The sequence below is a fragment of the Aquarana catesbeiana genome, linkage group LG07 (assembly GCF_042186555.1).
Source record: "Aquarana catesbeiana isolate 2022-GZ linkage group LG07, ASM4218655v1, whole genome shotgun sequence".
In the NCBI taxonomy this organism is placed as follows: Eukaryota; Metazoa; Chordata; class Amphibia; order Anura; family Ranidae; genus Aquarana; species Aquarana catesbeiana.
The window spans coordinates 161,500,656-161,523,687 of NC_133330.1; positions in this window are offsets into that span (position 1 = coordinate 161,500,656).

Sequence of the window (23,032 nt, forward strand, 5' to 3'; positions counted from 1 at the left end):
CTGTCGCCTCTGCTTAATGCCCTGGCGGCAGAGCCCCTAGCCATAGCCATCCGGGCGCACCCGGAGATAAAGGGGCTTCGTAGGGGAGAAGTGACAGAAAAGATCAGTACATATGCAGACGACACCTTACTGTACCTTGATGACTCGGAAAACTCCCTGCCTCTCACACTAGACCTAATAGAACAGTTTGGCACATTCTCCAGCCTCAGGATAAACTGGGACAAATCCCAGATACTATCCCTTGACAGCTTCCCAGAACCCAAAGACAGAGCCATGCTGCCCCTGCAGAGAGTAGATACTATCAAATACTTAGGTGTAAGGACTACAAGGGACCCAGCTGACTATGAGGCACTCAACATAGCTCCATTGTTTGCAATACTCAAGCACAAAACACAGGTGTGGGCTCGCCTCCCGCTGGGGGTGATGGGACGAGTAAACCTAGCTAAAATGGTTCTCCTGCCTAAAATATTATACATGGTTTGGCACTCGCCAATTTACTTGGTGCTTAGGCATTTTAAATTAATGGAAGTTATTATGAAGCCATTTATATGGGGTAACAATAGACATAAAGATAAATAAAAAACACAAAGTGCTGTGATGGTTAATAGCTAATAAATATACACATCAAAAAAGTGAGGCTGCTATCAAAAAAAGTGTTCAGAAATACTATAAAAATATATGGATAAAATGTGTTTGAAGCGCTTCACAATGTGATAAAATTCATGAAAAATTGGCTCTTAAACACTGGTAGCCATATACTAAAAATAATCCAGCAGTGGTAAAAAAATGCAATCTAAAAAATATGTGACACCATGTGCATAAATATATAAATAAATAAATAAATACTAATGTGTTGAATATAGAGTCACTTCTAGTGATAATCCACAAAGCGTGAATAAATAAATCAGACAACCAAAATCACATGACAATTAGCTTTTAGTCCCAAATAGCAAAGTTTTTGAATAGCACACAATTGCTTAATTGGAGTGCTTTTTGGCAGTTTTAGATGACAATGTTACTTTGCTTTAGTCACATCAGATGTAACGATCCCCGTCAGACATCATATGTAAAGCAGATAAAAGAAAGATATCATTGCGCAATGCTCTTAATAACAGGTACACAGGCAAACATGTGTTAGATCCACTCACGTGCGCCCAATAGTGAAAGGCATATGCAGGTGCAGCAGTCAGCCGCCTCGGACACAAGCAGAATCGCTGCAGTACACAGCTAGATACTGACAATCTGCATAGAGCATCCTTGGCTCCTCCTGTGTACCTGTTATTAAGAGCATTGCGCAATGATATCTTTCTTTTATCTGCTTTACATATGATGTCTGACAGGGATCGTTACATCTGATGTGACTAAAGCAAAGGAACATTGTCGTCTAAAACTGCCAAAAAGCACTCCAATTAAGCAATTGTGTGCTATTTAAAAACTTTGCTATTTGGGACTAAAAGCTAATTGTCATGTGATTTTGGTTGTCTGATTTATTTATTCACGCTTTGTGGATTATCACTAGAAGTGACTCTATATTCAACACATTAGTATTTATTTATTTATTTATATATTTATGCACATGGTGTCACATATTTTTTAGATTGCATTTTTTTTTACCACTGCTGGATTATTTTTAGTATATGGCTACCAGTGTTTAAGAGCCAATTTTTCATGAATTTTATCACATTGTGAAGCGCTTCAAACAGATTTTATCCATATAACAATAGACATAAAATCTCCTGGCACAAACTGAAAAATCCTACAGACTTAGCGGGAATGGCTCTACCTGACTTCAACGCTTATTACATCGCAGCTCAGTTGTCCCAAATTTTTCACGTTGACAAGATAGATAGAGAGAGATTTCTGCACTTTCTATGCCCTAGGTGGTCCCAGCTGTCACAAGACCCGTTGGTCGCAATAACAGGGCGAATCACTTGGGAAGACAGAAATGCTAACCGTAAATCATTACTGTACCATTATGGTAAGATCTGGAACTTGGCCATGGATAGACTTCGCTTGCCAGTAATAAACAAATTTACTCCCCTGTGGCACAACATGAATATCCCAGAATTTAAATTAATCCCTAACAGCGAGGTGTGGAGCTCAAGGGGGATCATCTACATGTTGCACATTACTCACAATGGCAGGCTAAAAACCTTTGATAGATTGAAAACGGAGTTTTCACTACCAAACCAGATGTTTTTCAGGTACTTGCAGCTGCGTCACGCCTTTCACTCACAGTTCCCGTCGGGTGAACTTAATCTAGTTAACAACCCATTAATGGAGGCAGTGAAATGTCCTGACCCGAAAAAACTAATTTCTCAATTCTATTTAATGCTGACGCTGCCGCAGGCAGCTTACGCCCTGAAATCTAGATGGGAGGGAGAAGTAGGTACACTGGCAGATGACGAATGGAGTGACGCTCTAGATACATGTAAATTAGTGTCTCCTAAATTGTCCGACCGATTAACTCAAATTTTTCTGATCCATAGATCATACCTTACGCCACTTAAATTATCAAAATACAAGAGCAATCAATCAACAATGTGCCCAATGTGCAATCAAACCATCAGTACTTTTTTTCATTTACTGTGGAAATGTCCTCAGATTCAGGTATTCTGGGCACAAGTGGTACGCTTCCTCCATGACACCATGGGCTCACCTGTAACACTCCAACCTAAACTTTGCCTCCTGGGAATTTTATCAGACCCAGAGATAAATAAATTCCAAAAGATATTTATACATGAAACACTTTTTTCTGCACGAAAGGTAATCGCTAGAGTATGGATGAGGCCTAATCCTCCAGAGATTACACACTGGTTAGCGGAAGTCAACAACACTTTGCCTTATAAGAAACTTGTTTACTTACATAGAGGTTGCCCCTCCAAATATGACCAAATATGGGACAAATGGGCTCAGTCACCAGACACCTGCACATGAGCAAAATAAGGCAATGGGGTGCCCCAGAGGCCAGTACTCCCACACACCACACATGCAGAGCTGCTGCAGCGGGGACTGGCCGGTCTAGTGGGACACAACAAATCAGTTATTGTATGTATACTATGGGAAAAAAATGTGGCATGACATGGGTTGTAATACTGTACACGACTTTATGTGTATATTTTGGGAACTGTTTTTGATGTTTACCTTGTACACAATACTTTTTTTGTTTAATAAAACTTACGTTTAATGGAAAAAAAGAAACAATGAATACGATTTTTAACCCTATCTTAGGAAAAGAAGAAACCAATATAATAAAAATAGAAAGAGTACACAGAATAAGAAGACCCCAAGGGCTCTAAATGGAGAAACCAAGAGATATAATCGTTCGATTTAAGAATTGGGAAGAAAAAATCAAATTTGGATGAATCTGAAGAGAAAATCACCAATTGAATATGCAGAAAATAAGATACAAATTTTTCAAGATTTATCTCAAGAAGCTAAATGGAACTTGAGCTTAAGAAAACAGTGCTATAGATCTATAACGATAACGATTCACTATTATTTAGAGGAGGAGAGGGATGGAGGTGGGAGGGGAGGGAGTGGGATGGGGGAAAGGGGAACGAAAAGAGAAAAGAAAAAGAGAAAAAAGAAGAAAAGGAAAATATGGAAGAGGCAGGGAGGAGAGGCTGGGACCTACGGTGTGTTCAGGGGTCCACTCTTTCTTAATATAGGAGAGAAGGGCCCAGTGCGCCTTATAGATTTCGGCCATAGGAGAGTAGAGGTGGCAAGGGTGCCCCACAAAATAAAAGTTCTCTCTGCTCTGGAGACCATGAGGTCACATTACCAACACCAGGGTGGGGGTGGGGGGAGGAAAGGGGAGGGGGAATGGGGGGGATGAGGAAGGGTGAGGGAGGGAGGAGGTTTATTTGTATAAGTCGATACAGTGCCCAAGTACCCTGGAATAAAATTAAGGTTCCTACACGTGTCGACCCGGGGGGCCCCCCTCCCGGTCCTCTGGTTGGACCGGTTGGGGGGACCCTGGGAAGACACGTGGGGATTAAAAAGGAATGGAAAATACGAACAGTGTAAAAATGTTGTCATATAATGTCAAAGGATTAAACTCCCCAGGGAAGAGAAGCATAATGCTTCGAGAACTGGAAAGAAGTAAGGCTGAAATAATATTTCTACAGGAGACACATATTACCTAAAAGTCAAATATCAAAATTTACACAAGAAATATCCCAACATGGTTCTACGGAGATTCACCAATAAGAAGGGCTAAAGGAGTGGCTATTGGAATGGGGAAAAACCTTTGTTTTACAATAGAACAAAGAAAAGTTGACCCAGAAGCAGGGGCGGACTGACAACTTATGGGGCCTCCGGGCAATAGGAGATTATGGGGCCCCCAGGCAATCAGAGATTATGGGGCCACACAGTATACACACACACATTATACACATACATGTACACACAGTATACACAGACATGTTTCTATTGGCTGAGAAGGTACTGGAGAGGTGGGGCAGCTATAATCTCAGGATTTTTAGACCAAAAGGATGTGGGTAAGGGGCATTTCAGAGACAGATGTAAAAAAAACACAGATTTTTACATATTGTCTCTGGTTTTACTGAGGCTGGCAACCCTGATGGGGCCCCCTAGTGGCCCGGGGCCCTCGGGCAGTGCCCGAGTGGCCGAATAGTCAGTCCGCCCCTGCCCAGAAGGACAATTCCTCTTTCTTATAGGTTCCATACAGTGTATAAAATACACACTTGCTAATGTATATTGCCCCAATATAAACCCTAAAAAATATTTGATGGAAATATTAAAAGATTTAATGGAATTTAAACAAGGTAAAGTAATACTAGCAGGAGACTTCAATTTCCCCATGGACCACAGATTAGATAGTACCTCCAATGCAATAGACAGAGAATTAAGACAACTAAGGAAATTAAAAAAAAACTATATGAATACCAATTAGTAGACCCATGGCGAATACAACACCCAAGTACAAAAGGCTATACTTTTTAACCAACTGCACATGGAACATATTCCAGGCTGGATTATATCATGGTAGAAAATAGAAACTTGGAAGAAACATCAGAAACAAAAATAGGAATAATAACAGTTTCAGATCATTCCCCAGTAGTGTTGAAAATTAAATTGCAAGGAGAATCCTCTGGGAAAGTTACATGGAGAATAAACGAAGATATAATTGAAGACAGGGAAACGGAAAAAATTATAACAGAAGAGATCAAAAATATTTCCAGGAGAACTATACCCCAGAATTATCAAAAGCAATTATTTGGGAGGCACATAAGGCCGTCATCAGGGGTAAATTAATATCTATTGGTGCAGGAAAAAAGAAGGAAAGAAGAAAAAATAAGATGAGAATTATAAAGGAAATACACGAACTGGAACAAAGGCATAAAAAGCAATTAGAAAAGGAAACATATCGGACTCTAATCCTAAAAAGAGAACAATTAAAGGAATGGATGGAACAAGAAGAGAGGAGGGAATATAACAGAGTACTACAGGAGAGATTTAAATGGGGTAACAAGCCAGGAAAATATGTTTCAAAAATGATAAGAAAAAAGAAGTCTCTAAATTACATCGAAAAGATCAAAAATGAGAAAGGAGAAGTGGTAAACAAAACAACGGATATTGCATTAGCCTTTCAAAAATATTTTAGCTCATTATACGCGATAAAAAAACAGGAGACACATCTTGAAGAAGAAATAAGAAAAAAGAAGATACAAGACTATTTAAAAAAAGCAAATTTACCAAAAATACAACTTGAGCAATTAAAAGAACTGGGGAAAAAAATAACGCAAAAGGAGATCAAACTGGTCCTAAAAGAAACTCCAGTAGGAAAAAGCCCAGGACCAGATGGGTTCACGATTAAATATTATAAAAAATTTCAAGAACAACTGATCCCTAAGATGCAAGAATATTTGAATAACATAGGAGATGAAGAGGAAGTAAGACGAGAATCACTATTAGCCTACATTACAATTATACCCAAAGAAGGGAAAGACAGAACCAATTGTTCAAGCTATAGACCTATCGCTCTATTAAATGCTGATACAAAACTCTACACTAAAATTTTAGCCACTAGACTAAAAAAATTAATACCACTTTGGATAAATCCCGACCAGACTGGATTTGTACTGGGGAGAGAAGGAAGGGATAATAGTCTAAAAACAATCTTGATGTTACGCAGGGGTAAACCAAGTGAATCCCCAGCTCTATTCCTGTCAAAAGATGGAGAGAAAGCATTTGACGGGATAGACTGGGGATTCATGATGGACACGTTGCAGCATTTGGGATTGGGACCAAAAATGATGAAGTGGATAACAAACTTATATAATGGTCCAACAGCAATGGTAAAGGTCAATGTTAGCCTCTCACCTTTGTTTGAGATGCAGAACGGAACACAGCAAGGATGTCCGCTTTCCCCATTATTATATGTATTGGCATTGGAACCATTTTTGGCGGCACTCTGAAATAATCATGACGTGAGAGGAGTGAGAGTTTGAGAAAAAGAGCACAAAATCGCGGCATATGCAGATGACATCCTGATGTTTGTAACTAACCCAAGAGTGACTCTACCAAATATAATGAAAGAAGTAAAAGAATAAGGGGAACTATCAAATTTTAAAATAAATCCGATAATAACAGAAATATTAAATATTGGATTAGGGAAAAGGGAAGTCCTGACCCTCCAAAAAGAATTCCCATTTACATGGGTAAAAGAAGAACTAAAATATCTTGGAATTAAACTAACATCAAAGGTTGAAAAAATCTACCCGGCAAATTATATTCCATTAATTAATGAGGTTAAGGAATAAATAAAATTAAGTACACAACCAATATCGTGGATTGGAAGAATAAATATGTTTAAAATGATGATACTACCAAAAATAATATACAAATTTCAGATGTTGCCAATAGGGATTCCACAGAGTTTCTTCAAGATAATAAAAATAATATTGATAAAATACATATAGCATAATAAAAAAAAACGAGAATTGAATTTGCACAAATCACAAGGAAAAGGGAACACGGAGGATTAGCAACTCCAGACATAAATTGATATTATAAAGCAATAGTTCTGTCACGCATGATTGAGTGGACAAATGGAAATAGTGAAAAAAAGTGGGTGGAGATGGAAAACACAATAAGTAAGACCACATTGTACAAAAACGTATGGATACCACGAAAGTTTAGATTAATAGATCGGAAACTCACGAAATAACTAAAAACGTTTTTAAAACTGGGGACACAGTACACGTGAAGAATGATTGGACATACAACTCACCATTAATGGCACTCACGGGAACAAATTTCTTTATACCGGGGAAGGAGATATTCGCCAGACGAGATAAGAAATCCACAATTGAAAGATATTATCACAAAAGGTAGGATAAAAACACGATTAGAACTAGAAGAAATCAAGGGGTGGAAGATAAGTGAATGGAATTTGTATCAATTAAGACATTTAGTAAATACATTACCACATCCACTAAGAGAAGAAGAGAAATTAAGCCCCTTGGAAAAACTCTGTTTTACCCGAACGCCACTGAAAAATGGAATATCAAAAATCTACGGAATATTGACAGACTTAGATGGACAAGGAAGACCCGAATACATTGAACAATGGGAAAAAGAACTGGATTCAAAACTAGAAGATCAAAAAGTGGAAAAGATGATGGGAATGGGATATAATAATGCCTGGGATATGAATACCATTGAAATGAGTTATAAATTCTTAGCAAGGTGGTACTTGACACCAGTGAGAACCCATAGATACCAACAAGAGAAAACATCTTTGTGTTGGAGAAACTGCAATCAAAGAGCAACAATGACACATATATGGTGAGAGTGTCCAACAATAAAGGACTACTGGCAAGAAGTAGTAAAGAATATAAGGGAGATAACTGGCGAGAGAATGGAACAAAATATTGCAGTGGCTTCTATCCTTAAGGCTTCTATCTCTAAGTGATTCTTTCTACAAGTTATATGCACTGCAATCTCTGCTTCAAGTTCTGCCTCACCTGAAAATTCCTTCTCTGTCTCTTTACAGGTATGTGTCAGCTCAACCACATCTTCCACCGTTAAATGAAATTGGGATCTGCTTGCTGTCTTTGGTATGTGTCAGCTCAACCACATCTTCCACCGTTAAATGAAATTGGGATCTGCTTGCTGTCTCTGTATGTGTGTCTTTGGTATGTGTCAGCTCAACCACATCTTACACCGTTAAATGAAATTGGGATCTGCTTGTTGTCTCTGTGTGTGTCTTTGGTATGTGTCAGCTCAACCACATCTTCCACCATTAAATGAAATTGGGATCTGCTTGCTGTCTGTGTGTGTGTGTCTTTGGTATGTGTCAGCTCAACCACATCTTCCACCGTTAAATGAAATTGGGATCTGCTTGCTGTCTTTGGTATGTGTCAGCTCAACCACATCTTCCACCGTTAAATGAAATTGGGATCTGCTTGCTGTCTCTGTATGTGTGTCTTTGGTATGTGTCAGCTCAACCACATCTTCCACCGTTAAATGAAATTGGGATCTGCTTGCTGTCTCTGTGTGTGTGTCTTTGGTATGTGTCAGCTCAACCACATCTTCCACCGTTAAATTAAATTGGAATCTGCTTGCTGTCTCTGTGTGTGTGTCTTTGGTATGTGTCAGCTCAACCACATCTTCCACCGTTAAATGAAATTGGGATCTGCTTGCTGTCTGTGTGTGTGTCTTTGGTATGTGTCAGCTCAACTGCATCTTCCACCGTTAAATGAAATTGGGATCTGCTTGCTGTCTGTGTGTGTGTGTCTTTGGTATGTGGCCTTCTCTATCTGTTGCCCTGTGTGCATAACCATGACGTTGTTTTTTTTTTGCTCTGGACTATCTTACCTAAGTTTTATGTGTTGATCTTATCTTGGCCTCTGGCCTCTTGCTATTCTGACTTTAGAAGCAAAAAGTCCACTTTGATTGTTAGGCATTCTTATATTCACTCATGATTAATTAACGAATTTCAACCCCACTCTTATAACAGTATAAATTTGAGCATCCTTAAGGGGTCAGCACATTGCTGGGGGAGCACATTGCAGTGGCTTCTATCCTTAAGGCTTCTATCTCTAAGTGATTTTTTCTACAAGTGATATGCACTTCAATCTCTGCACTTCAGCGATTGCACAAAGCAAACAAATATAGCAATCTGCACTGGAAAGCACCTAACAGACTGCAGGTGACCCTGTCTCTCTATTAAGCTCTCCTTCCACTCTGTAACATGCACTCTCTACCACTGCTTCTGACACTCGTGTCCTCTCTCCTTAAACTCTCTTACCTTCACCCCCCCTCTCCGCCCGCCTGCTTATACATATCACCCTGCCTTCTGTCCTCTCCCTACTACTGCTCCTACCAACTCTTGCTCATTCTATATCCATATACTGATAAAACCTCCAGTACTCTGAGACATGCCCCTTCACATAAATCACATTCCCACATTACCTCCCTCACCCTCCTGCTTCTCCTAATCTCTGGTGATATATCCCCAAACCCTGGGCCACCATCATCTGTCTTTGCCCAACGCTCCCACCCCCCTACACCCTCTGGCAGGAGCCGCAACCCACAAAACTTGGTCTCTATTCCTCTTTCCAAAACCAGCCCCCCCTTTTCCTGTGCCCTTTGGAATGCACGTTCTGTCTGCAACAAACTCACCGCCCTTCACGACCTCTTTATCACAAATTCCTTTAACCTACTGGCCATTGCTGAAACCTGGCTTCATGAATCAGATACTACTTCGCCTGCTTCCCTCTCCCATGGGGGCCTTCTCTGGACTCACTCCCCCAGACCAAGTGGATGGAAGGGAGGTGGAGTGGGAATCCTTCTAGCCCCATGCAGCACCTATCAGGTACTTCACCCACCTCCCTCTCTGACACTCTCCTCTTTTGAGGCACATTGCATTTGTCTATTTTCGCCCATTTCTCTAAGAATTGCTGTCATCTACCGCCCCCCTGGACCAGTATCAGCCTTCCTTGATGACTTCTCTGCCTGGCTACCCTACTTTCTTTCTGAAATCCCCACAATTATTCTCGGGGACTTCAACACCCCTGTTAACACTAACACTACTATTACTTCTAAACTTCTCAGTCTAACCTCATCGATTGACCTGAAGCAATGGATACAGGCTCCTACCCACTCCAACGGCAACACGCTTGACCTTGTCTTCTCCTATCTGTGCACTCCGTGCAACCTTTCCAACAATCCACTCCCACTCTCTGATCACCACCTTATTAGTTTTGCTCTCTCCCTGTCTTCCACCTCCTCTCCCTCCAACCGCCTAAGAGTTACACATAGAAACCTTCACCACCTCAACCCTTCTCTTCTCTATTCTGCTACTGATCACCTCTATGACAAAATCTCACCTCTGTCCTGCCCCAACCTAGCCACTTTTATCTACAACAGCTCACTGTCTTCCTCCCTAGACAAGCTTGCCCCCCTCACTACACGCAGAATTAGGCCCGACTGCTACCACCCTGGCAAACAGATGACACCAGAAGTCTCAGAAAATGTAGCCGCACTCTTGAGCGCCTGTGGCATAAGACTAAGATCTAGAAAGACTTCATACAATATAAATCTGCCCTCCTAAAATACTATTCCTGCCTTCACACTGCCAAACAGAACTACTTTATCACACTCATTAACACCTTCTCATCCAGTCCACGTCAACTATTCTCTACCTTCAACACTCTACTCTGTCCTCCACTGCCTCCACCCACCAACTCACTCACTGCCCAGGAGATTGCCAATCACTTCAAAACTAAGATTGATACAATTCATGAGGAGATTGCCAATGCGCAAAAACCTCCCCCATGCAACACCCCATGTCCACAGATACAATCATTACTTCCCTCATTCAACCCTGCTACTATTACTGAGGTTGCTAAACTTTTATCTGACACTCATCTAACCACCTGCCCCCTGGATCCTGCTCCCTTGCAAATGCTACGCTCGCCCTCTGACTCAATTCTACACTCTCTAACTCACATTTTCAACCTCTCCCTCTCTTGTGGCATCTTCCCAAACACTCTAAAACATGCGCTAGTCACCCCCATACTTAAAAAGCCCTCACTGGACCCCACCAATCTCAACAACTTATGTCCCATCTCCTTATTCTCCTTCTCCTCCAAACTTCTTGAAAGACAGGTCTACAACCGACTAAGCGACCCTCTGACCATGAATAAACTTCTTGATCCCCTTCAGTCCGGTTTTCGCCCTCAACACTCCATGGAAACTGCTCTCCTTAAACTCTCAAATGACCTACTAATGGCTAAAACCAGTGGACACTATTCTGTACTACTTCTCCTGGATCTCTCTGCTGCCTTTGACACAGTAGACCACCCCCTCCTCCTCAAAAAACTCCACTCCTTTGGTCTCCGTGACTGTACTCTTCACTGGTTCTCATCCTACCTATCCCACGGCTCCTTCAGTGTCACTTACAACTCTACTTCCTCCTCTCCTCTTCCTTTCTCCGTTGGGGTCCCCCAAGGTTCTGTTCTTGGACCTCTCCTTTTCTCAATCTACACCACCTCCTTGGGTCAGTTGATTGCCTCCCACGGCTTTAAATATCATCTCTACGCTGATGACACCCAAATCTATCTCTCCACCCCCCCAGCTCTCTCCATCTGTCTCCTCACGCATTACCAACTTACTAGCAGACATATCAGCCTGGATGTCACATCACTTCCTCAAACCTAACCTATCCAAAACCGAGCTCATAATATTTCCTCCCTCAGGTGCCACTTCCCCTGATTTCTCTGTCAATATTAACGGCTCAACTATCAACCCATCTCCCCACGCCAAGGTCCTAGGTGTAATCCTGGACTCTGAACTAACCTTTCGACCCCACATTCTATCACTATCCAAAACTTGCCGCCTCAATCTCCGCAACATCTCTAAGATACGCCCCTTCCTAACCAATGTCACCACAAAGCTTCTAATCCACTCCCTGGTCATCTTCCGCCTCGACTACTGCAACTCCCTCCTCATTGGTTTACCTCTAAATAGGCTATCCCCACTTCAGTTGTTTCGGAAATATTTATACCACACTTAAACGATTAACGATACAAATATCAGTGATTAAACCTTTGTCTATATAAGAATAAAAACGAGCGATAACAGGGAAAAAAAAATAAACAATTACATTTATTTACACAGAAAAGAAAGTCAGAATAATTACAATTTATCATATATCTCCAGTGATGTCATAAGTACATTGTTACTCTAGGCTGCAAAGTTAATTTAGGCCGAACTCAGAAATGGTTACAATGGTCATACACAGGATATACAATATCATAAGACAAATCCTAGGATACAAAAAGGTTAGAAAGAAAGAAGAACAGAGATTCCAGTATACATTACTCAGACAGCATATCCCCTAGATGGTCTCGGGCTGGACAGTGTAAAACCATTTAGCCCTCTCTCTCTTTTATATGCATTCTTCACCAATCAACAGATGCAACATATTGATTGGGTCAGAGATGTCTCAAAGTCTGGTTGGCTACATTTGAATCCTCTTTGCTAATTGGCTTACAGCTGCCTTAAATTCTGATTGATCACATCTGAAGCTGTCTGAAAGTTCATGCTCGGACATTGCTGGAACATTGCGACCCCTCGGTGCCTAACAGTCTAAGAATTAATGAACAATCTCCTTTGATCTCCCAGCCCAAACAGTCCCGACAGTATTATGTTAATGGCCCCCTGGTGAGTTGATGCCTTAAGGTCTGTAAATACTCTTTGATCCAATCAACACCTGGGAGGCTTCTCAGGTTCCCATCAATGTAACTACATTCCTAAGGTGAGCTATGTTCTATCATGATATTAAGAAACATATATCTATATATAAATATATATACCCACACATAGATACACACATATATACGTAGATATATATATACACATACATACATCCTATGGGGCAAGGCAGTTTAATTGGAGTCCTTGCAATGGTCCACTTGAACCTCATTGATATAAATATGAAATTCAATATCTCCATCACACAGTCCATCATGAACGCTGCTGCCAGGCTCATCCACCTCACAAACCGCTCAGCGTCTGCTACACCCCTCTGCCAATCCTTCCATTGGCTGCCACTCAGGCACCGAATTAAATTCAAGATACTAACTATAACTTACAAAGGCATCCACAACCTGGCCCCCAGCTACATCTCTAACCTAGTCACAAAATACCAACCTAATCCTTCTCTTCGCTCCTCCCAGGACCTCCTGCTCTCAAACTCCCTTGTCACCTCATCCCATGCTCGCCTTCAGGACTTCTCCAGAGCCTCTCCCATCCTCTGGTATGCTCTACCCTAATCCGTCCGATTTTCTCCTACTTTATCCACTTTCAGACGATCCCTGAAAACTCATCTCTTCAGAGAAGCCTATCTGGCCTCCACCTAACAAGTGTACATTTATCTTCTCAATCAGCACATCACACACAGGTATTACCTCTTCTATCTCTTGTCCTTCCCTCTTAGATTGTAAGCTCTAAGGAGCAGGGCCCTCTGATTCCTACTGTATTAAAGTGTATTGTATTTGTACTGTCTACCCTCAAGTTGTAAAGCGCTACGTAAACTGTTGGCGCTATATAAATCCTGTATAATAATAATAATAAAAATATTTGGACCTGCTTGTTCCATGATCATAAAATTCCAAAGAAACAATATGTGAGAACAATGGTCCCAAAACTCCTGAATGCCGCAAAGGGTCTGATCCCAAAAAAATGGTTAAAAAGTGAAAAACCAGATATAAGAGAGTGGTATGAAAAAATGGATTACTAAGTGTATCAGCTTCTGGGAGGGTTGGAAAAGATTTAAAACCTTGGACATATATTTAGGCAAGATGAAGGAAGGAGAAGGGTACTGGGTCAGAAATTTAAGGGACTTGAGGAAAAAAAACAGATAGAAGAGGGGGGGGGGGGGGGAGAAGGGGATGACAGAAAGAGAGACAAGAAATGGATAGAGCAACAGGAGCTTTTCTTTGTAATTAAAATAAATGAAATATTTTGAAGAATTAATAAAGATAATTTTGAAAAAAACCACGATGATGTGAAAAACGAGATGGGACAAAATTGAACTGCAAAGTTGAAATAACGTCTCTCAGAAAACTTTCGCTGAAGTGGAGAAAAAAAAAATCTTGGTAGTGACTGATCATTTCACTCGCTATGCACAGGCTTACCCTACTAAGGACCAGAAGGCTAGCACCGTAGCCAAGGTGCTTGTGGAAAAGTTTTTCATGCACTATGGACTACCTGTGCGAATTCATTCAAACCAAGGGAGAAACTTTGACAGTCGTCTAGTCCACCAGTTGTGTGCTTTACTGGGTATCAAGAAGTATACCACGCCATATCACCCTCAGAGTGACCCTCAACCTGAACGATTCAATCGGACTCTATTAAACATGTTGGGAACTTTGACCCCAGACAAGAAACAGCATTGGGGGAACCACATAGCAGCACTAGTGCATGCTTACAATTGCACAGAGAGTGATGCCACTGGTTACTCCCCTTACCGTGTTATGTTTGGGAGAGAAGCTCGACTCCCTGCTGACCTGGCTTTTGGCACCTTGATGATACTTGTAATGAAAATGTAAGTGTTGGATAGTTTTGCCTTAACAAGATGTGGTGTGATCTGTAGAAGTAGTGTAATTGTAGATGTAGTTTAATTCTGGGTTATTAAAAATATAGTATTCAATATCAGTCATGCACATATGTTCTTTCATTAGCATTTGAAAAGGACAGAGCCAGTTTGTAGGATCGAAGTGACACCTAGATGCCAATAAAAGTTCCCATTAGAAGTAAACTTCCCGAGGCCTCAAAGAAAACTGATAGTCATCTTGGCTACGTGAATCCGCAGGGGGCATTCGCAAGACCCCGGCCAGTCTGCAAACTTTGATTAATATCAACAGAGCTAAGGAATCTATTTTATCTGTCATAAAAGCTAAAATATTAGCGGCAGAGAGATGAAAATAATTCCTTTTGATCGTACACGTGATGGGTTACGTGTACATGTAACTCTGTATTTTTAGCATGTGTGGAATCCTAGAGAACCACACAAAATCGTTATATGGCACCTGATTGCGGCAGGCAGGCAGTGATTAGTACTGTCACGATCGGACTGATGCGCTGGTATCGGAAATCCTATCCATGACCCAGCAATCAGCGCCGTTCTGGGCCAATTCGACTTTGGTAATTTTAGAACACAAAACATCCTGTGGGTTGAGACAGAAACACCCCCCCAGGGTTGATTGGCCAAGGGCTAAAGTCCAGCCCACATCCATATTTCAATAAATTGGGTAGCCCGAGATATGGACATCATTCTTCCACGAAGCCAGTTCGAAACTGGAGAGTTCCCACATGTTCCAATATGCTTCTACAAGATGATAGACTTTGGTAAAGTTTATTTCTGTTTTTATCCCTTTTTAATTTCATAGCAAATTGCCAATTTGTGTGTCTTTCTGCATTTTTTGTATCTTTTTTGGTAAATCCTTTTTCTTTGTATATCTTATATGCACTGTCCACTTTCGGGATATTAAATGATAAAATTAATAACTGACTTCTGTGTACTAAACTAGGACTCATATGTCTGGAGAGGTTATTATATTTTAGTGCCTAAGTACTCGGTCTAAGTTACGTACCAATCGTTATGCAATTGCACTGCGTGTTGGCAGATTGCATGCAGATTGTATGCTAACAAATCTGCCAGACAGAGATCTGTGTGTGTGTTGACTCAGCAGACCAGTCTGCGGACAAAGTGTTGGGTGGTGGCAGGCTATCGTTTATTGTGTGTCTGGTGTGTGGGTGTGGGGACAGTGGGAAGAGTGATTAACACCGGGGTTCAAGCTTGCAGGATAGCTGTGGGAACCCTAGAAGCGTGTGCTAATTGTTAGACTGCTCCCCAACCCTAATGCCCCGTACACACGGTTGGACTTTGTTCGGACATTCCGACAACAAAATCCTAGGATTTTTTTTCCGACGGATGTTGGCTCAAACTTGTTTTGCGTACACACGGTCGCACAAAGTTGTCGGAATTTCCGATCGCCAACAACGCGGTGATGTCAAGCACGTACGACGAGACCAGAAAAGGCCAGTTCAGAACCAAGCGTGGCACCCTTTGGGCTTCTTTTGCTAATCTCGTGTTAGTAAAAGTTTGGTGAGAGACGATTCGCGCTTTTTCAGACTCGTGGCTTTCAGATCATTTTCTGCGGTTCAGTTTGTGCTTGTGGGTTTGTATCTGCTCTTCAGTGCGTGCAAGCAAGTTCCGCGTGACTTTAAGTAGTCATTGTGTTCTTGTTCGTTCGTTACTGTTTTTCAGGTTGCTCTTCACAGGCCTTGCTGTTCTTCAGTGCGTTCTGTTACTTCGTTCTGAGCAGCCGACCATTTTCTAGCCATGTTGCGTATACGTACTCCTCGTAGAGTTCGTGCTGTGTGGGGGCTTGGTGTTGGGGTCCTGACCTTGACACAAGTCCAGTCCATGAACAGGGTGGGGAGGTGGGGAGTTCATGGACCAAGAATTGGTTGCTTCAGCGTGACCAGTTCTCTCATATGCCTTTGCTCCGTGAGATCCGTGAGAATAATCCTGATGATTTCAGGAACTTTCTCAGGATGACGGACCCCGTATTTCACCGTTTGTTGGCTTCGCTGACCCCTTATATTAGCAGGCAGGATACCTGCATGAGGCAAGCCATCACTCCGGAGCAGAGGCTGGTTGCTACCCTGCGGTACTTGACGACAGGGAGAAGTCTGCAGGACTTGAAGTTCTCGACAGGCATCTCCCCCCAGGCTCTGGGGATCATAATCCCAGAGACCTGTTCTGCCATCATACAGGTCCTGCAGAAGGAGTATATGAAGGTAAGATTTTTATCCTTTAATCTCACATTTTTTTGTATTTAATGATTGATAATATATTGTATTTCTTTCCTCATTCCCTAATTACCATGATTGGAATATGTTGTGAATGTCCCCTTTGTCCTCATGCATGCTGGATTTTTATGTAATTAATTTTTTAGTCCTTCATACAGATTGGCCTTCAATAACCTCCCCAGCATGTTCTCCTGCCCCTATATTCACCTCATGTAGTCACTTAACAATGTATTTTATCAGCTCCATAGTAGTGCTTTACCCCAAACACCCCCTAAAATGTTTAGAAATGTGATTTGTGCTTTAAATTCAGGCAGAGTGCCAGAGACTTTTTTTTTGTGGTGTCCCCAAATCATTTTTATTAACCCTCCCTCCCCCCAACTGCTAAGTCAGCTGATCCCAATTCTCTATCTATCCTCAATCATCTATCTGCTGACTTTGCCAAACCCATACACACTATACCCATCTCTTTTGTGCTAAGATTTATGGATGAATTACCCAAAGCATGTAGTGCAAGGGCCTGCCTGTCTACTTTCAAATGGTACTGTTTAAAGTTTTTATATCCTATTATTATCTTGACAGGTAATAGCAGAATGTCCAAATGTCCTAAAAAGTGTACAGTGTGTATTTATATCTTTGTATTATGACACTTCTTACCTGTCCAGTGGGCTGCCAATAGTGTAACTAAGGAGGGGCTGTTCCAAGTAATACCCTGTATTTAGGCATTCATCTCTCAATGAAGTGGAGAGGGTTACCTGTCCAAGATTTCCCCACCCCCCATAATGTTAGAAATGGCCCATAAGAGGGGGGGGGGATATGATAGGTGTACCTTATACTTTGGTGTTGTTAAATTCCCCTTAATAAATGCTACCTGGAGGTTGGCCAAGAATGTTTGTGTCTAATCTGCTTGCCATGTTTATGTGCAAAAATATTAATTTATTTTTGTTTTCCTCAACAGTTTCCTTCCACGCCACAGGAATGGCAGACTGTGGCCTCACACTTTGCCCAGCGGTGGGACTTTCCTAACTGCAGAGGGGCAATTGATGGGAAACACGTCCACATCGTCCCACCACCCAACTCGGGGTCGTACTATTTCAACTATAAGGGGTTCAATAGTATTGTGATGTTGGCGGTGGTGTCGGCTAATTACGATTTCTTGTATGTGGGGAAGAATGGCCGGATGTCCGATGGTGGAGTCATCGCCCAGACGGAGTTCTACAGGCGTCTCCAGAATGGCAGCTTGGACTTGCCACCTCCAGAGGACAATGTGGAAGGACTCCCATTCATCTTCGTTGCTGATGAAGCGTTTGCGCTGGGGGACCATCTTATGCGGCCATTCCCTATGAGGACCCTCACCCCGGAACAGAGGGTTTTTAATTACCGGCTGGCCAGAGCCAGAAGAGTGGTGGAGAACACATTTGGAATCCTGGCCAGCCGGTTCCGCCTATTTCTGACACCCATCCATATGGCGGAGTATAAACTTAATCATATAATCCTGGCGTGCTGTATTCTCCATAACTTTTTACGCAAACATTCGGCCAACTATGCTGGCTCAGTTGGGCCTGAGGCCGGAATGATACATGAAACAACACTGACGGCGCTTGAAAGTGGCCGTCCCGGCTTGCCCTCCCTGAGTGCCCGTGATGTCCGGTTACGATACCTGAAGTTCTTTGCGGGTAGGGGGGCCATCAATATGCCAGCAGATTTGTGAAGCCTTTATCAAATAAAAAACCAAAAAAAGAAAATCTTTGTGGACATTTACTGCTTGTGTTTGTTTGAGCTGACCCTGACAAAAATGTGTTGAGTCCAGAAAATGGCGTGATTGTGTAACCTTATACAAAGCACTGTTGGGTGTTATTTACTAAAGGCAAAGACACTTTGCACTACAAGTGCACTGAAACTGCACTTGTAGTGCAAAGAGGATTTGCCCTTAGGAAATAACCCCCATTTTCACAGAAAACACCAATTACATCACCAACAAAGTGTTTTAGCGTTGACACAATAATCCACACATTCTTGCTTAACAATCTCTTTAATACCTGCACAATCACATGTGCATTTAGAAAAGGTTTTTCGAACAAACCAACATGTTTGTTGTATAACAATTTTTGGGGTAGCATTATAAAACAGATATATGTCCATTTAAGATAAAACAGGCATGTGTAAAAACAACAAGAAAGACACAAATCTTGAACTTACAAAGTTCACATTTGGTAGAACTTGAAGGCAATATCAGACATGAGTATTTAGGAACTGTGTTTGATATTGCGTTCAGATGGGGTGAAGTCACCCCAGGAAAAGCCAAATTTGGAAGATGCACACAAATTTCCCAATGTCAACATGTGCTAGCTGCCATCACGGGGGATCAAGGGACGTGTTTTGGGGGAGAAACCCCTTCCTCTCAGCTACTTTATTATTGAGGAAGGGGTTGCACCCCCAAAACGCGTCCATTGATCTCCCGTGATGGCAGATAGCACATGTTGGCACACTGTGTGCATCCTCCAAATTAGGCTTTTCTACAAATCTTTAAAACATTTTGAACATTGGAGCACACAAAAAAACAAAGGGATTGGGAGGGGTTTTAAACTCGCCCCAAAACATCAATGATGTTTTTATTTTTTAGAATAACATCATTGATGTTTTTCTTGAGGTTTTCCAATTGTAAATTACACCCCATGATCTCCCCGATCAGGATCTGGGCACTTTCTGATGTGAAAGGATCTGGATCCACAACATCACGATCACCTAAAAAGAGAGAAACCCCCCAAAAAAAGGTATCAAAAATATGCCGGCATCCATCTCTTACCTGAGCCTGTGGTGGCAGACACTCACCTGTTGTGGTGACTAGTTCCACCACGTCTTCTTCCTCCTCCTGCACTTCTTGGGTTGGGGGTATTTCCCCTTCTTCCAGAGGTGGGGGGTCTCTGGTCTCCTCGGATGAGGAGTGTCCTCCGAGTCTTTTCTCCCCTATGTAAAACAAAAATGCTATACTTAGCACACAGTGATTTGATGGCAGAACTATAAATAGGAAACATTGCTTGGAAGTGGGGTACAATTGTCTATTTTGTCAGAGTTCCAAAATGTGGCATTTTCAGTGTCCTTTGTCAAGCTTCAATACTTTACCTGTTTGGTACAAGCTTCACAGATGTAGCCCCCCCCCCCCCTATAGTATACACTGGAGCACCTGTGTGGCCCCCTAATAAAAATGGTGTTCTTGTGTCCCACACTAGTACTCCAGTGTCCAGATGTGAAAACAGCTGCTGAGTGTCCTCTCCTTACACAGAATCTAGTTTGCATTTCATTCTAGTAACAAAGCCATCTACACAACCAAAATAGTTTCTGACAAGTAGGGCGTAAAAATTGTGGCCAAACACATATGGCCTAAACAATGGTGTTTTATAGGCCGAAAGAAAAATGTTTGATATGAACGAATAATGTATCCATGAACATGAAATTTGCCATTTAAAAATGTACACTTGTAAGAAAAGCACATGGAGCAGCACGAACGTAAGAAACATAAAGAATAGGAACACAGGACAACTACTTACTTTTTTGCAGCACTCTCCGGATCTTTCTGTACTGCTCATGTTCTCGTAATTTCAGGTCCGACCACCGTTTCCTGAGCTGATCTTTCGATCGACGTACCCCGAAATTCCGGTGCAGACTCCTGACCACTTTCGCAATTATCTTGGCCTTTCTGACATTGGGGTTGGGGTAAGGTCCATACTTTCCATCATAGTCGGCCTTCTTCAGGATGTCCACCATCTCCAACATCTCCCCAAAGGACATATTTGAGGCCTTAAATCTCCTTCTGGATCGTGACGTTTCAGGCTCCGGGCTTTCCTCCTCCTTGTTGCTATAATTAGCACGCACCTGCTGTGTATCCGCCATGTGCTCTTCCCCCACTGCGCAGAACGAAAAGGGGCGGGGAATAGACTAGAAAGAACATCAGGGGCGGGCGGAGTTACACGCATGCACAGTGTGTATAAAGCGTAACACGCGTGCGTATTACGTACGATCTGTGAGTGGAGGAAGGAGCATCGAAAGCGCCGATCGTGATAACGAAGGTAAGATCTAAACTTGGGCCTATACTGCTTCGAAATTGAAGCCTATATTGTAACAAGATTAGGAGAGTTTGGCCTGACCTTAGGGTTTGTCTTGTGTTGTGTCTTGCAGAGAAAATGGATGGCTTCAATGACCACAAATTCCTCCCCCTGTTCATAGACAAATACAGGGAGCTGCCCTGTCTGTGGCAGGTGAGACATCCTCATTATAATCATAAACAAAAGAGGCAGGCAGCGCTGGAGAAACTGCTGGAGTTGGTGAAGCCGGTGGTCCCCACAGCAACCATCCCCTATTTAAAAAACAAAATTGGTGGCCTGAGGAGCACTTATCTTAGGGAGCGCAAGAAGATCACAGATTCCCAGAGGTCCGGAGCTGCAGCAGATGACTTTTATGTCCCCAGGCTGTGGTACTATGAGAGACTGTGATTTCTGTCAGACCACACTGAAGTCAGGGAATCCCTCTCAACCCTTCCTTCCACTCTTCCTTCCACCCCAGCTGAGGCTTCTGATGTCCAACCTGGGCCTTCCAGCCAGGAAGAAGTGGAGGAGCCCAGCTGGAGTCAGGTATAGAATTCCTCTACAGATTTCTGGACAATAAAGAAATGATGTTTCCTAGATGTTATTATTGATCACTAATTGCTGATTGAAAAAAAGTGTTTTACATATCAATAGACAGTAGTGGGCAAAAATAATTGGGACAAGAATGAAAAATGCTGGGCTCAGAAGGATAGTCTGTTATATTTGATAACATTCAATTTGCAACAGTCAGGAGGTGAAAATTGTGTGTGATTGATGAATAAAAAACTAAAACTATGTCCCTTTTTCATACACAGGAAGACCTCAGCCAGGAGGAGATTGTGGAATGTGGCAGTCAGGAGGAGGCTGGGATTAGTGGCAGCCAGGAGGAGGCGGGGCTAAGTGGCAGCCAAGAGAAGCCTGGGACCAGTCGCAGCCTGACTGAATCGCAGGTTCCTCCCCTCCGCCTTCCATATAAAAGAACGAGGAAGGCGACTCCCATGCAGGATTCAGCGCTCAGGCTCATTCAGGAGGCTTCTGCGTCCCTCCAAGCCTTACCCACTCCTGAAGAGGCCTTTGCCTGCATGGCTGCCACCAAACTGCAGGGCATGCAGGAGGGTCAACGCCTCCTGTGTGAGCAACTTTTTTATAAAGTCCTAACTAAGGGGGTGAGTGGGGAACTAACACCCAAGACCGACGTGATTGAGTTGGACCATCCTCCTCCTCCTCCTCCTGCTGCCACAACTCCACCACCAGACCCACCGCGTGGAAGGAAGCGTGGAAGGAAGACCAGAGAGTGATGACCCTGGGTTCAGTCTGGTCTGACAAAAGCTGCAGTCTCTTGTATGACCACAGCCTGGGGACACAAATGTCATCTGCTGCTTTCCGGATCTCTGGGACTTCTGGACCAGACTGCACTCCCTTAGATAAGGACTCCTCAGGCCACCAATTTTGCTTGAAAATAATTGATGTCTGCCCTGGGGGTCCAAGGCTTCGCCAATTTCTGAAGTTTCTCCAGCGTTGCCTCCCTCTTTGTTTAGTTGTGAGCCCTTAATAAAAGTTTTATTTTGGAAAATTATACTCTCCTATGTTTGTTTTCATCCAAAAAGGACAGTTTGTTGGTGACGATTCAGGTACATTTCTAACATAAAATGTGAAATTAACAAGGGACAACAACACCAAACAATCTCCTACAGATTAAATAGAACAACATATCAATGGTGTTGTGGTAACTTGACACAAAAAACACACACAAAAATTTTCAGGAGTACAAATAAAAATCACAAAAACAAAACATAAGCCTTGAAAAAAATACAAACCAAAAAAAAAATAATCGGCCTTAAAAACAAAAAAAAACAACACCAAAATAATGATGTCAGATGTGACAAATCAAAATATATTGAGGGAATCCCGATAAATAGTAAAGAAATAAGCTTGTGAGAAGTCTGTGTGAATATGAGCAGCAAAAATACTTAATTCTTGTCACATTATAAAGAAGAAGAGAGTGCGCTGTATTAAACCATTTTTAACATTGCAGCGTGACGAAAGTGCTGTATCCATTGCGAACGCTAATTTTACCAGACCGAGCTGTTCCGTGT